Raw genomic sequence first — 14,995 nt, 5'->3', positions numbered from 1 at the left:
TTCAATACATTCTCTTAATATACCAATCCTATGTATAATCTTTCCTATGTATGATCACGTTTTCCTATGTATTATCCTTTCTAATTTAAAAAATACTTTATACAACAAGCAATTATGTCACTATGAACCTGATTTGTTGAGTGCATTAGAGAGGGTATATAGATACAAGAGACTGTCTTATCTGTACAAAGCAATAGCCATTGGTAGCATTCATTGTTGGTCCTTGGAAGATGATTGTTAACAAAAGTCTTCAAAAATATAGACTGACAAAAATAATACTCTTAAGTCACAGTTAGGAAAACATATATAAAATAATATACTTATGCAGAATGAATCAGAAATCTTATGATCCGTGATATTATGGTGAAAGAGTGGTTTGCTAAAAATTACTTGAAACTCACAGCACATGATCAACTTTATGTGATAGAGGTGTATTAAAAATTTGGGTTCACTTAAAAGAATAAATACTTTGGAAGGAACAAAAAGGAAAATAATTACAGTGAATTACAGTGTTGTTAAGTAATATATATTCAAAAACAGTTATGAAATTTCTCTTGTTTTTGTAATAAAACCTACACATAAAAAATCCCTCTTTTCTACACACCAATAAAATCAGTGGTTTTTTTAAAGGATGGGTTGTGTTTAATATGGATATAGAGTGACTCATGCAACCATCCACCATGGTATTCTGTTGATTTCTAAAGCAATGCATATGGGAACGTTATTTGCCATGGTAAAATGTGAATGTGAACATTTCAATGATGTTACTAAGAGAAATGGTAATGAGAATTTTTGTCCTGCAACTATCTATAATTAGTTTATTATCGATGGAAAGAAGATTTTCATCAGTATAGATTATCTGATAATCATGCAGAATAAAACAATAGGATCAAATCTGTATTACCATAGTAGATAAAGAAGTTGACTTTGTATCTGAGAAACAAAGGAATATATAAATATAGGTAATGAAGAAAGGCAATTGGCAACTGAAACTACTTACCATGGTAAGTAGGTATAAATCTAAGATTTATTGATACTGGTACAAGGAGAGCATTTTTAAAAATTATTTATTTGAGAGGAAGAGCATGCAAATGTGCAAGCAGGGGAGGGGCAGAGAGAGGGAGAGAGAATCCCAAGCAAGCTCTGCACTGTCAGTGCAGAGCCTGATGCAGGGCTTGATCCCATGAACCATGAGATCATGACCTGAGCCAAAATCAAGAGTCTGCCGCTTAACCAACTGAGCCACCCAGGCGACCCCTAAGGAGACCATTTTTAAATATAATACAGTTTGTAGGGGAGATTGCTACTTTCTCCCGATATCATGGTAACCATATAATTTATTTTGCAAATTGGAAGTTCTCTAACAGTGAAGGAGCTTAAATATTAAGGGATTCCAGAAGAAGGACTACATTTTTACCTGAATTTACAGCAATTTTTACCTGAATTTACAGCAAACTTGGATACGTGTTCAGTCTACCTAAGGTCCATTCTCTACTTCTCTTAGGATAATAACAGAGATATTAGAACATATTAATGTGCATAAAAGAATTTGTATTGCAAGAATGTATAGTAAAAATGTATATTTCATAATATTTTTTATACATAAATATTACAATATGCATTTCTTCAGATAAATGATTTGAGTTCTTTAGGTAACAACTCAGGGCAACATAATTGCAAAGCATATGCCTGGGAATCCAAGCAATTACTAATAACTAAATTTATCTATAATCTATCGATCGATCTATTTAACATCACCTATCTATCTTAAAAAATTCATGTAAGGTGAAAATGGTCTTAATAGAAAAATTGCTAAATCAACCAACATTGACTAAATTATGCAAAATTAATGATTCAACACGTATGTCTATGTAGCTGATATAAGTAAGTACCGTCTTAATTCTTGACGGCATTAAAGAGTGGGAAATCAGTGAAAAATTGTAAAAGCATTCAAATGTTTTTCTTGGTAAATTAATTTTCTCATGTTTTGATAAGGCTAATGCTAATTTACTTTGGAAACTACCTTTGCTATAGCCTCCACTATGTTCCAGAAGCTAGTCATCATTTACCTCTTTTTTCTCAAAATCAATCATCACACCTTATATTTTATAGTACCTGATAATTTATAAAATGTTTTTATATCCATACATGATCCTGATAGTTTCATTATGAGTGATACATATGAATATTTATGCATTCAGTTTGAGTGAGAAGGAATAAAATTACCTTCAATGTATGCAGATTTTCTTTTAAATTTAGTTCTACCAAAGAACCACTTCGATTGGTTTGACAAGCAAGTTTCAAGCTTTGACATGCACTTTATGTATTCCTGCATATAAACAACCCAAACACAGTGGTTTAAAATGGTGTAAAAGGCCAGACAGTAAATATTTTACACAGTGTGGACCACACGCTGTTGCTTTTGCATGTTGTTATTATTGTTGTTTATCTCTTAAAAATATAAAAATGATTGATTCTTAGGTTGAAGTCCCATACATAAAAAAGTTGAAGGATGGATTTGGCCTGTGGTTGTGGGTTTCCCAGCCTCGCTTAAACAACAACCATTTTATTTACCCTAATTCTGTGGATCAGAAATTTGGGCTGGGTTTTGCTAAGTGGTCTTTTTCTGGCCTCACTGATATCATGGCTCTGGTTAACTAAGACCTCAGCTGGAACTGTATGGTCTAAGACAGCCCAATTCACATCTGAGTTTGGTGCTGATTGTAAGCTGTGTTGTGGTGTCTCTCATCCTTCAGGAGGCTGACCCCAACTTCTTCAAACAATTACCTGAGGATTCTAAGATCATATTGGAAACCACAAGTTAGAAGTCCAGCCCTGATTCAAAGCAATGGGAAATAAACATCACCTAGTGATGGGAGAGTATAAAACCACATTAAAGGTGCATGCATACATGGATAAAAGTAATTATAGCAGCTATTTTTATAATAAATATATCACATTAAGATCTAGAAACTTGATTATTTTATGTTAATGATAAGATTTGCTGGAAAGAAGTCATATGACAAGCTAACCTAGCATACCAGTTTATTAATTTGCAAAGGGATTTGACTGCCAAGAAGCCCACAATGCTTGTGCCAGCCAAAAATATATATATTTTTTTCTATAAACAACATGGAAGTCCACATTTTTTCCTAAAGTTTGCTTCATAAGGAGGAAACTGGTGTGTTTTTGGCATGGGAAACATGAGGTATGGGTAGGAGTAAATTTTTTCATGCTTACTATCCTTGGGACAGATGCTCTGACTTGGGGCTTTCAACATAGATACCAGCTTCCCTAGCCTGTGTTCCTTTACTGCAGAGGCATAAAACATAAATAGAGTTTCACGGACTCTCCTAAGCTAGATATGGCATAGGTTCTACCTTGCAGTTGTTCTATCAGATTCAGAAGGAAAAGAAAAAACAAGCATGAATCATGTGTGAGGACAGTAGCTTAGCTTCTGAACACCATGATGGTGGTGTATATATACATACTCTGTAAAGCTTTTAGCATTCAAACTAATCTATAAATTCAATACAATTAAAATTAACATTCCAGAAGTTTTGTAGAATTTGATTACTTGATTTAAAATTTTTCATGTAAGGGGCACCTGGGTGGCTCAGTTGGTTAAGTGTCCAACTTCGGCTTAGGTCATGGTCTCACAGGTCGTGAGTTCAAGCCCCACATCGGGCTCTGTGCTGATAGCTCGTAACCTGGACCCCGCTTCGGATTCTGTCTCTCTCTCTGTCTCTCTCTCTCTTCCCCTCCCCAGCTGACACTCTGTCTCTCTCCTTCAAAATAAATAAACATTTAAAAATTAAAAAAAAAATAATAATAATTTTTTTAATGTAAGAGTTATTGCCCAAAGATAGCTAAATGAGTTCTAAACACAAAAGAATGCCTCCTTTATCAGATATTAAGACACACTGTAAAGATACAACAATCAAAACCTCATGATATGTGCATATGACCAAAAAAGCCCCAACTAGAACAATGTAACAAAACAATAAAAAAAAAAAAAAAAAGTTCCATTAACACAAGGCAACTTGGTTGTCATGGTTTAACAAACCTGTGGGGGAAAGGACAGATTGTTTACGTGGTGGGAATGAGAAACTGGCTTAAATCTATAGAAAAATAAAGTTTACCTGGAGCTCAAATCTATATGTAACTATTAGGTGGATCAAAGACTTCAGTGTGAAAGGCAAAGTATAGTGCTAATTCTAAAAGTAAGAGAGACTATTTTTGTTACTATGATGTCATGAAGTATTGCCAAAGTCCCCAGTGAATGAAATGTATTTATTCACACTTCTCTTCAGTGAAGGAAACAATAGAGAATTCAAGAAGGTGAATTACAGGCTGGGGGAAGATGATTAATACCGAGGGATTAGAACCTAAGATAACAGAGTAAACTCTGCCCATTAACAAGAAAAAGACCAGAAACTAAGAGAAAAACATTCAAAGGAGGTAAGTATTTATTAGAATTAATGTGCTGGCTAAAGTGTTCATGAGGAGATGTTCAACTTTACAAATAATCAGATAAATAAATACAAATATTTAAAACATCAGTGTCACAGGGTGAACGACCTGGTTTGCCTTGCATAACCTGTTTATGATTTATATCTCTTTGCAGTTATCATTATCTCTTCTTAGCTATTAAAAATGCTCTGGTTTGGATAGATAAGATTATATATTTTCTTATTAGCTATTGTGTTCTATGCTTCAAACGTGAAATAAGTAAGCAGACTGTACCAAGTTGTTGAAAAGACTATAGAAAATTAAGAGCAGATTAATCTTGCTGATGGGAGCGTAAGCTGTCAGTGCTACTATGGAAGGCTAACTTCCAACCCTTATTGGGACTGTAACTGTGTGTTTCCTCTCACACTGCAGTCCCCCCACTGACTGTTTGCCCAAATGACACTGTCACTATTTGTTACTGCATGACTGTGGTAGCAGGAAATTGGGGGCACTTATGTATCCATGAACAGAAAAATTAAAAGTGATTTGAAATGGGATACTGTGCAGAATTTAGCACTTGGAACTAGATAAATATCAAACAAAAATCGTCAACTATAATGTTGAATGAAAAAAATTGGAGAAATTATACTCGTAGGTAAATATCATTTGTACAAATTAAAAACACAGCCATAAAATAAAATCATTTAAAAATAAGAGTACATACATATTAAAGACATATACCAAACACAGTATAGTGAAGCAATGGGAAGAGGCAATGGGGGCGAAAACCTATGGTGAAGGAGAAAACATGCAATGTAAATTGAGGAAGCATGGGGGTGTGTGTGCATGTTTATACTGTAATTATAGTATAATAGTACAATATTATACTATGTATAGTAGCATATTTATTTCTCTCTTGCATAACTTAGCAATAGGCTTTCAGTTTACATTTTCTTGAGCCTTTATCTTTGAATAGTAACACTACATAAACAACCATATATTAATTTAGTTTACATTTTCTTGAGCCTTTATCTTTGAAAAGTAACACTACATAAACAGCCATATATTTATTTATTTTTATGTATGTATGTATGTATGTATGTAGTAACACTACATAAACAGCCATATATTTATTTAGTTTACATTTCCTTGAGCCTTTATCTTTGAAAAGTAACACTACATAAACAGCCATATATTTATTTATTTTTATGTATGTATGTATGTATGTATGTAGTAACACTACATAAACAGCCATATATTTATTTAGTTTACATTTCCTTGAGCCTTTATCTTTGAAAAGTAACACTACATAAACAGCCATATATTTATTTATTTTCCTTCAATTATTGGAAGTATTTCTGTAGTCTATAATTCTTTGTTGGACACAAGGAAGAGCCAAATAAAATTACTTTAAATATTTGTTTGAAACAATTCCAGATTTGAAGGAAAAATATTAGTATGGATATACACAGTGAAATCAGTGAATTACAGTGGAGCCACAATGATTAGTTGTAAGAATAAACCACTTTTCAATTTATCTTTTGACACTCTAAATCAATGACTGACACCACCAGCAATCACACATATAGACTGATTCTTCAAATTTCAATTGGCTTGGTGATGTTTGTATTTGACTTTTGTGGAAACAAAGAACATAATAAAGAGAAACAACATTATACAAGTCAAAAATAAAAATAACTTACTGGCTCTGGAAAATTTAGTTAACTCAGAATTCTGGCAAAACATACAGAATATCTTAGATTTTGCTTATGTAATAAAAGATATATATTTATACAAATAAAATACATTCACTAAAAGATGTCTTTACTAATTGTTCTAACATTTACTGATGGCCAAACACTGGCTTCTGAATTGCTTTTATATTTCATCACCTACATTTTATCCTCATAACAGCCCCATGAGTTAATGTTTAGTATGGGTTCAGCTGAAGTTAATGGTGATTCTCCTATCTAATTTAAGCGAAGAGGGTTTTAATACAGGGAATGGTACTTACAAAACTCTGGAAAAGACTGGAGGATCAGTCATTAACCTGTACTCCTAAGAATCACTTACAGCAAAATACCGTGAGACCAGCCCACTGAAGATTCCATCTATGACAAACACAATCTGAGATTTCTGGTCACTGATTCTAGAATTACACTACTTTTGTCAGTCTTGGAGCGAGGTAATAACCAGCAGAATTGATGATTCTAGAATCCCGCCACTTTGGCTGGAGACTAGGAATCAGAAAACTGCTGTCCAATGATTGACTTCTACTTGATCTACTTAAGGAAAAGAGAAACTTGAGGCTTAGCCGCTCTTCTCTAGTGATTTACTTCTGGAATCTAAGTCTCAAGCAGATGCATCTCTTCAGAAAAATCTAAATCACATCCAGAGCCATAGTTGCCAGGAATCTGGGAAATGTAACATTTTTATTTTCCTGCCTAAATAGACAGAACATTAGATGGGTTGAAATGCATGTTGTGTAAGTCAAAGCAAGAATCAGAAATGGAGGAAATAAGTCAGTTGTTGAGGCTATATATTTAATTAATGCTTTGCAACAGGTCCTAATTATACTAATTTTCACAAAGAATTCTTTCTTCCTTCCTTCCTCCCTCCCTCTCTCTCTTCCCCTTCCTTCCTTTCTTTCTTTCTTTCTTTCTTTCTTTCTTTCTTTCTTTCTTTCAGAGAGGGAGCTCAAGCAGGGGAGAAGGGCAGAGGGAGAGTGAGAGAGAATCCCAAGTATGCTCCACACCCAGCGCAGAACCTGACTCAGGGCTGAATTCCATGAACCATTAGATCATGACCTGAGCCAAAATCAAGAGTTGGATGCTTAACTGGCTGAGCCACCCAAGTGCCTCAAGAATTATTTTCAATTGGAGAAAACTTCAATGCAAATTGCAAGTTTTCTAAAAGAGGGGAGAAGTTATAACAAAAATTATAAAAATTGACAACTCTGCTCTTCATATGTAAATAATTAATATGAAGCTGATAATTAATAAAACCTCTTACTGTTTAAACTAGGCAGCATCTGTTAACATCCCAGGTTCTTAAAATGCTGCAATAAATAACAACAGCTATGTATAAATTACTTACATTTAAATATATTTATAAGATGAGATGTTAGAAAATAATTCTAGGTATTGACTGCCTCACCCTTCCTAGTCCAAAACCTCCAAGATAAATGCCTCCCTCCCTCTTGGACTCTTCCTGAGAGAGCCCTCTGTAATTTGGTGCCTCTAACTCCATTGTTTACTCCATTCTCCCCAAGTAATTTCAATTTTAACATCAAATTATAATATAATTATTATTTGGAAACAAATTGTGTAGTTTACCTAATAATTTATCAATGCATCTATAAAACCACTGAGCTAAGAAGTGAGATATTTCTTTTATTAACTTGTTGATAAAATTGATATCTATTTTAGTTTGACTTTTGAAGTCAATGTCATTTATTTTTAGACGTTTAGATTTTAAACATAGCATAAAGTTGTACTTTTATTGTACATCAAGTAGTGACTGAAACTAAAATTCTCTTTCTGTATCTCTATCTCCATTATATCCATATCTATGTCCATATTCATATGTAATTTTTCTATCACCATTTTCACTAACATCTTCAGTTCACACCGTATTTAGCTGTTTTAATGACATAACTATTATTTCCTCTCTTCTTATGAATTATGAGGTCTACCCATAAGATAGCATAATAGATGGAGCTAGTACAGAGATAACCATTTTGTAGGGAGTTTAAAAATAAATCTAGTGCATAATATAACTGACTGAAACTTCTTGCTATAAGACAAGTAAGTCTGTAACTATTTCAGAGATATAATAGAAAATATGTTGGTTCAAGATAAAAAGTTCACAAGCACAGTTGGTTTCAAAGGGGCAAATTAAAGGGAAAGGAAATATGCTTTGTGAAAAACTACAAAACATCCCACTAATAAGTAAAATTATATCATACAACTTGTTTAATCTTGTTTCATTCATCCAAAAACATGAAAAAAGGAAGTGCAATAGGAAATGGATATAATCAGGAACTCTTAGAGCAATGTAAGGTTTCAATATTAGAGGCAAATGCTTGTCATTTAATGGAGTAAACGTAGTTTGGTTTTTTTTTTCCATAAATAGTATTTTCCATTTATGAATAACAGCATATCTAGATATTTGTAAAAAGCTTTAAAAAATACATTCATCATAATGGTATTCCCCCTCCAACTTCATTCTAGAACAGCATATCTTTTTTTTTAATGTCTATTTATTTTTGAGAGAGAGAGGGGGAGAGAAGCAGAATGAGAGTGGGGAAGGGGCAGAGAGAGGGAGACACAGAATCTGAAGCAGGCTCCAGGCTCTGAGCTGTCAGCACAGAGCCTGACGTAGGCCTCAAACCCACAGACCATGAGATCATGTCCTGAACTGAAGTCAGAGGCTTAATGCCACCCAGGCACCCCTAGAACAGTGTATCTTAAAACACATTATGGTCAGGACCATAATACATCTATTAACCTGTACACTATTTACACTATTCTACTTATCACAATACCTAAGGTTTTTTTTTTTTCTACATTAAAAGAAATTAGAACCTTATGAAAACAAACTTAAAAGCAAAATCAGGTGTTAATAATCACAATACAGTCAATAATGTTTAATTGAAAATAATTTTCTATAAAAGAATATAATATATATTCACTTACAGTTTTGTCCACATTGAGAGACTGAAATCCTCTTAGGCAGGTATGACTATGAGTAGTCTTGTACTGTCCTGACGGAATGTCCTTTGCTTATGATACTGATCACGTGTTACTGATTCCTTTTTGTCCTGTGTTGTTCTTTACACATGCTGATTTGAGTTGCAATGTGTCTTTTGCAGGAATCCTTATTTTCATCAGAAAGTTCATACTATAGTTTATGTGAAATCTATTTATTTTTAAAAGAATGTTTATTAATCCATTGTTCCAATATATTGTATAAAGTGTCTGCTATAAATTATATGTTATACAATTAATAGTGGATTTTCTATTGGTGAAGTACTACACTTTGTGGATTTGTTTCTCTGCCCTGATTTCCCTGTTCCTGCATATACATTCTCCCTGCTGATTTTTTGTGACCTGAATCTCCTCCATCTCCAGAGTGTTCTACTCTTAGAGTGAAATGAAAACAGATGGTCAGAGTTCTTACAGGAAACGATGGCTCACATACATTCAGATAATTCAAAAAGAGTTTATTCCCCAAACACAAATTACAAATTTGGGGAGAAATACAAGAATAATGTAGGGATCCAAATAGAACAGCAGTTTGCTATCAGTATCCCTATGCCTGAAGTGTCAAAAGGAGGGAGGAAACTACAACCGATAAGGAAAAAACAAAAGTCAAGATAGAGCACACCACCTTGACAGGAGCCACACTGATGATGTGACCTTTATGTGAGGGCATTGAAAGCTCAAGGCAACTTCACAAAGGGAGAGCTATGGGAATACATACCTTGATATTCCTCTTCTGTTTTCTCTCTCACTCTCTCTCTCACTCTTAGTCTGTCTCTGTATTTCTGTCTCTGTCTCTTTGTTTCTCTTTCTCACTTCCTGCCAGGACTCCCCAAAGACTGCATTTAACTCCAAACCAGTGTAAATGGTGATCTTATTGATGTAATCCATAAGGATCAGCCTCCTGAAGAAATAGGGCAGGATGGAGACAGGAGATAAAGTGAATCCGAAGGATCAAAGATACCTAGCACAGTCCACTTTTTTGCCTCTTGTCTTCTTTCTAAAGCTTGTGTCTACATTTGAAAGCATGAGGTCTGATCAGCTACTTTATCATAAAAGGGTGCCCTTAATTAGTTCTTACTCCTACCTAAAACTTAAGGTTTTAAGTACTCTTGTGTTCTCCATATAGCGGTGGTGGTGGGGCGGTGGTGATGGGGTGGGGGGGAAGGATGTTGTAGAAAGTAACTTATTAAGTGATATAAAACTGTAGCTACTATAGTCCTTTTCTGTCATTAGCATTGAGGCCAAAGTTGACAATTATAACTGTTTTCCACCACTATTCAATATTTCTCTTACCCTCTGCCTCAACCAAGTGAGACTCTACCTGTGGATAAGCCAGACCTTCTTTTTCTGCTTAAGCTGAGTACTAACTGGTTTTACCGGTCTACTGTGTTCTTAGAGTTTTCTAAGAAGAAACACTACTGGGCATAGCAGCACTAAAAGGCACCCGAAGGGCATCTCATAAACATAGTTTTCATTGGCACTACTGAGTCGGAGCAGTCCAATTTCCTCCTAGTCATCAGCATCAAATACCCTGTTTGGTACAGTGACCTTTTCTTTCCTTGTTGGTTCAGTGGCATAGGAGATCAAAATGGCCTGGGACTTGGGACTAAGTCCAGGAAAATAGTCTACTGTTGGGAAATGGTATCTCTAAACCTATGGAACCAAAGGTCCTGTTGATAGGAAATATATAAATTTTAGTAGTGTATCAGAGAATAGGTCATTGCTTTGGAATCACAGATCTGTGCACCCTGCCAATGGAGACTTTGTCACAATATCTTGGCCATTATTTTATGGAATATTCAGCAATCTGTAGGATAGATAATGACAGCACAGGGTTTAATCTCTCAGGAGTTATTTTAACTAAGTCTTCAGTTTACCATTCCCTATCAAGCATATTGCTCCTAGGATATGTGACATATGGAAAGCCCAGTAAATTTTTTGGGCATGAACTCATTGCTATACTTCCTTTGTCATAAAATATGCCCCTGGCCTCTGATGATTTTGTGCAGCATAACATAATATTAAACAAGGAACTCTGTAACGCTACCAATGGGTGGTGCTTGCAGAAGCAATGTAGTTCAAGAAGGCAAATCCACATCCACATATGTGTCAATCCATACAAAGATACAAGAAAGAGAAAACAAGATATCTGGTACTAGATACTTTTCTTGAGAAGAGTTATTTCAACAAGGATTTTAAGATACATACATATTCCGTTAGCTAAAAATATAGGTCATACTAATTTCTATGTAATACTGGTTCTTGTATATTTCGATTTTTAAAAAAAATATTTTTAATGTTTATTTATTTTTGAGAGTGACAGAGACAGAGCACAAGCAGGGGAGGGGCAGAGAGAGAGAGAGGGAGACACAGAATCTGAAATGGGCTCCAGGATCTGAGCTGTCAGCACAGTCCCCAACGTGGGGATTGAACTCGGGAATGGAGAGATCACAACCTAAGCCAAAGATGGATGCTTACCCAACCGAGCCACCCAGGAACCCCTTATATTTTTAGATTTTTATAGTCAAGTAACATTTTACTTAAAAAATTACGTGCTTTACAGAGAATACTAATTTTTAATTTTTCTAAGGCAGCCAAAAAGAAAAAAACCCTTCCACTTACTTTAGCCACATGAAAGAAAAAATATTTTAACATCTAAAAAGAAGGAAAAACCTAATCTCAGATAAAAAGTGATTACTTAAAAGAAATAATTTTAGCATAATGAAAAACTTTCTATGGTGTCATTAGTTTTCTTATTTTTCTGTGAATATTTTTTTAAATTTATTTTGAGAGAGAGAGCATGAACAAGCATGAGTGGAGGAGGGGAAGAGAGAGAGGGAGGGAGAGCATCCCAAGCAGGCTCTGCACTGTCAGTACAGAGTCCAAAGCAGGGCTTGATCCCATGAACTGTGAGATCATGACCTGAGCTGAAATCAAGAGTCAGACGCTTAACTGACTGAGTCACCCAGGTGCCCCATTTTTCTGTGAATATTTTTAAAAATCATGGACCAACAACTAACTGAAAGATTAGAACCACTGATCTGTAACATTTAAGATCATTATATTGTCCTGATATCCCATCACAACTCCAACATGGCATAAGGTAAAACCAGTGAATTTCATGAGTATGAGCTCAGTGTAACACTTCCTTATCATAAAAGTGCCTTCCTAGGAACTAGTAGTTTAAGGAGATTACTAATTAACATTATACCTATGAATGTAGTGTATGTTTGTATTGAGTGATACAAGAGAAAAAGAGAAAGAGTTATTAAAGAGTTACTAAGACCTGTTAAAGAATCTCAAATGTTATGGCTACTGTTTCGTATCAATCTAACTGTTGGATAATTGATAAATTTTAAAATCTCCATTTATATGATGTACACCCTAACGGTACAAAAATATAAAGGAATGCTAGACTACCATAACACGTTCCTCTAGCCTGTCAAGTTGCATAAAATTTACAATGCCTAGACACACTATGAGAAATAAGTTTAGTGGAAAGATTTATATTTCCCACTAACTTTATTCTGGTCTCAACATATTATATCAAGATACACTTTTTCATTTATATTCTTAAGGGGAGAACCATCAATTTACTTAATTTACATATGTGATACTATGAAAGGGGAAAGGTGGTTCTATGGAGAGTTATAGTAATGAAATCAAAAGGAGTAATTTCTTGAATTCTAAAGTTATAACAAAGCTTTTCTATATCTGTAAAGAATAGAGTATTTATATTATGGTGGATATTTGTTTAGACATTTCAAATACTCTCTGACATAATAGAGGACTGCATTGTAGATAAGAGATACAGTGATGCCTGATATAAAGCATATAAAAACTATCTCTGCTTATGTACCTAGAGAAAATAGCCATCTCATCTTTGAAATTAGCCTTAATTCCTTTAAGATCTAGGCTAACTCTCATTCTTTTGATTCTTTGATCAAAAGCAATGAAAATCGGAAAAAAAAATACAATATCCTGTGCCAGAATTCTTCGTGAGTTGGCATCAAAAGCTTAGCATAGAGAGTATGAACTTTAGAGTTTGACAGACCTGGGTTTTAATCTTGCCTCTGCCACTCAGTAATTCTGGACCTCTGGCAAGTTACATAAACTCACTGAAACTGCAATTTCTCATGTGTAAAATGAAAGCACAATATCAGCTTTGATGTCTATCTCTAACATTCACCATCTGTGTGATTTTGGTCATGCTATATCAACACTATGTGGCTCATGTTTCTTATCTATAAAATCATGATAACGACAGTACCTCCTTCCAGAGGCCAACTAACCAAGTGGCAAATAACAAATCCTTCCAAGATCCTGTACTTAAGTATATATTCATAATTTTATATTACTTTTTAGCCTCTCATATTAAAATCTTCAGGTCCTAGAAAATCTGGATCCTCTTCTGCCCACTTCCTTGAGAAGTTCTGATATTATTATTTTTCATAATTACTATTATCTTTCCTGGTTAGAAGGCTTTATGGATTGTGTCTGGATCAAAACAGGTGCACATGTAAATGTAATTTTAATAATTATATTAGCAGTATTATTATTGTTATTCTATGAAGGCAAAGTGATTTTGTTTACCCTGATTGTACAATTTTTGCATGTATAATTTATAATACTTAAATTGTTATCTAACTTAAGGAAATTCTTAGTCCAGTTATTTCTCATTCGCAAAAAATATCCACTTGTATATATTTTCTTGGTTTCTTAAAATAATAATGGTTATTTTTACTTTCATTAAAGCTAGCACTTAATGAGAGCTTGTTTAGTGCCAAGGACTCTATAAGTGCAACTTTTAACAATGGTAAGGTAATACTGGTAATAGTAATTAGCCCCAACTAATTAGCTAACTACATTTGGAATTGTATAGTTTTTTACTCTTCATGATGACTTCCATGAAATTAGTGACAGAGTGCAATAATTATATTGTATTATGGTGGATTTTTGTTTAGAAATTTCAAGTACTCTATGCCATAATAGATGACTAGTGTATGTGAAATAAGGCATAAATAGATTACAAAATATGCTCCAAGTTTTACAACTTGAAATGGTAGAGCTAGAATGTGAGGCATATCTGTCTGACTCTAGGGCCTTAATATTACTAAAATATATATGTATAATGGCTCTTCATATTTATAGAGAATGTAAAAGTATAACCATGTAAGACAGAAGCATTGATTTACTTTAATTATGAAATGTGCATTATATTTGGCTATTTTGGCTGTTCAGTATTCATTTCCCCCTTCTTTGACAACCCTAATTTCTTTTTCAGGTGTTATTTCATTCTCACTTTGTATGGTCTTAGTAGAATGTTGAGTAAGGTGTTTTGCCCTCCTCTAGGGTCCGTTTTAGAACTAGGGTGGGTGCCTGGGTAGCTCAGTCAGTTAAGAGTCTGGCTCTTGGTTTTATCAGGTCATGATCTCACGGTTCTTGGAACTGAGCCCCCCAGCTAAGGGTTCTGTGCTGACAGCATGGAGTCTGCTTGGAATTCTCTTTCTCCCGCTCTCTGCCCCTCCCCATTCACACTTGCTCATGTACTCTCTCTCTCTCTCAAAATAAATAAATAAACTTGAACAACAACAACATAGTAAGGCAGTGGGAACTTTTCATGAGAAGGGTTTTCTATCCAGTTGAGTCTAAACCCTGCCTTAAGCTTCTAGTAAAAGTTTTGCCATGCTTTCAAACCCAGTACTTGATTAGATATTTGGCAATCACAAAGCAAGTCTTTAAAACAGCTTTCACTGTGGGTGAATAATAATAATTAT

The 14,995-nt window shown here is 34.4% G+C and overlaps 1 protein-coding gene across 8 annotated transcripts in view; it reads right to left on the bottom strand.

Moving 5' to 3' along the window:
* The window catches only part of TFPI (tissue factor pathway inhibitor), a 105,359-nt gene extending 98,790 nt beyond the window's left edge, over nucleotides 1–6,569 (bottom strand). For 6 of the 8 annotated variants that reach the window (XM_081796361.1, XM_060622301.3, XM_081796359.1 and 3 more), the window contains exon 1: nucleotides 6,467–6,569. The gene's annotated coding sequence lies outside the window, so the exon portion shown is untranslated. Of the gene's footprint in view, nucleotides 1–2,226; nucleotides 2,330–5,176; nucleotides 5,242–6,466 lie in introns of those variants that run through there. The other 2 variants (XM_078451113.2, XM_060622302.3) reach the window with 2 other exon arrangements.
* Between the last annotated feature and the right edge of the window lie 8,426 nt (nucleotides 6,570–14,995).

Source organism: Panthera onca, chromosome C1, assembly GCF_046562875.1.
Source record: "Panthera onca isolate mPanOnc1 chromosome C1, mPanOnc1 haplotype 2, whole genome shotgun sequence".
NCBI classification, from domain to species: Eukaryota; Metazoa; Chordata; class Mammalia; order Carnivora; family Felidae; genus Panthera; species Panthera onca.
Note: the sequence above shows the minus strand (reverse complement) of the source record. Positions and strands in the feature narration are given on the sequence as shown.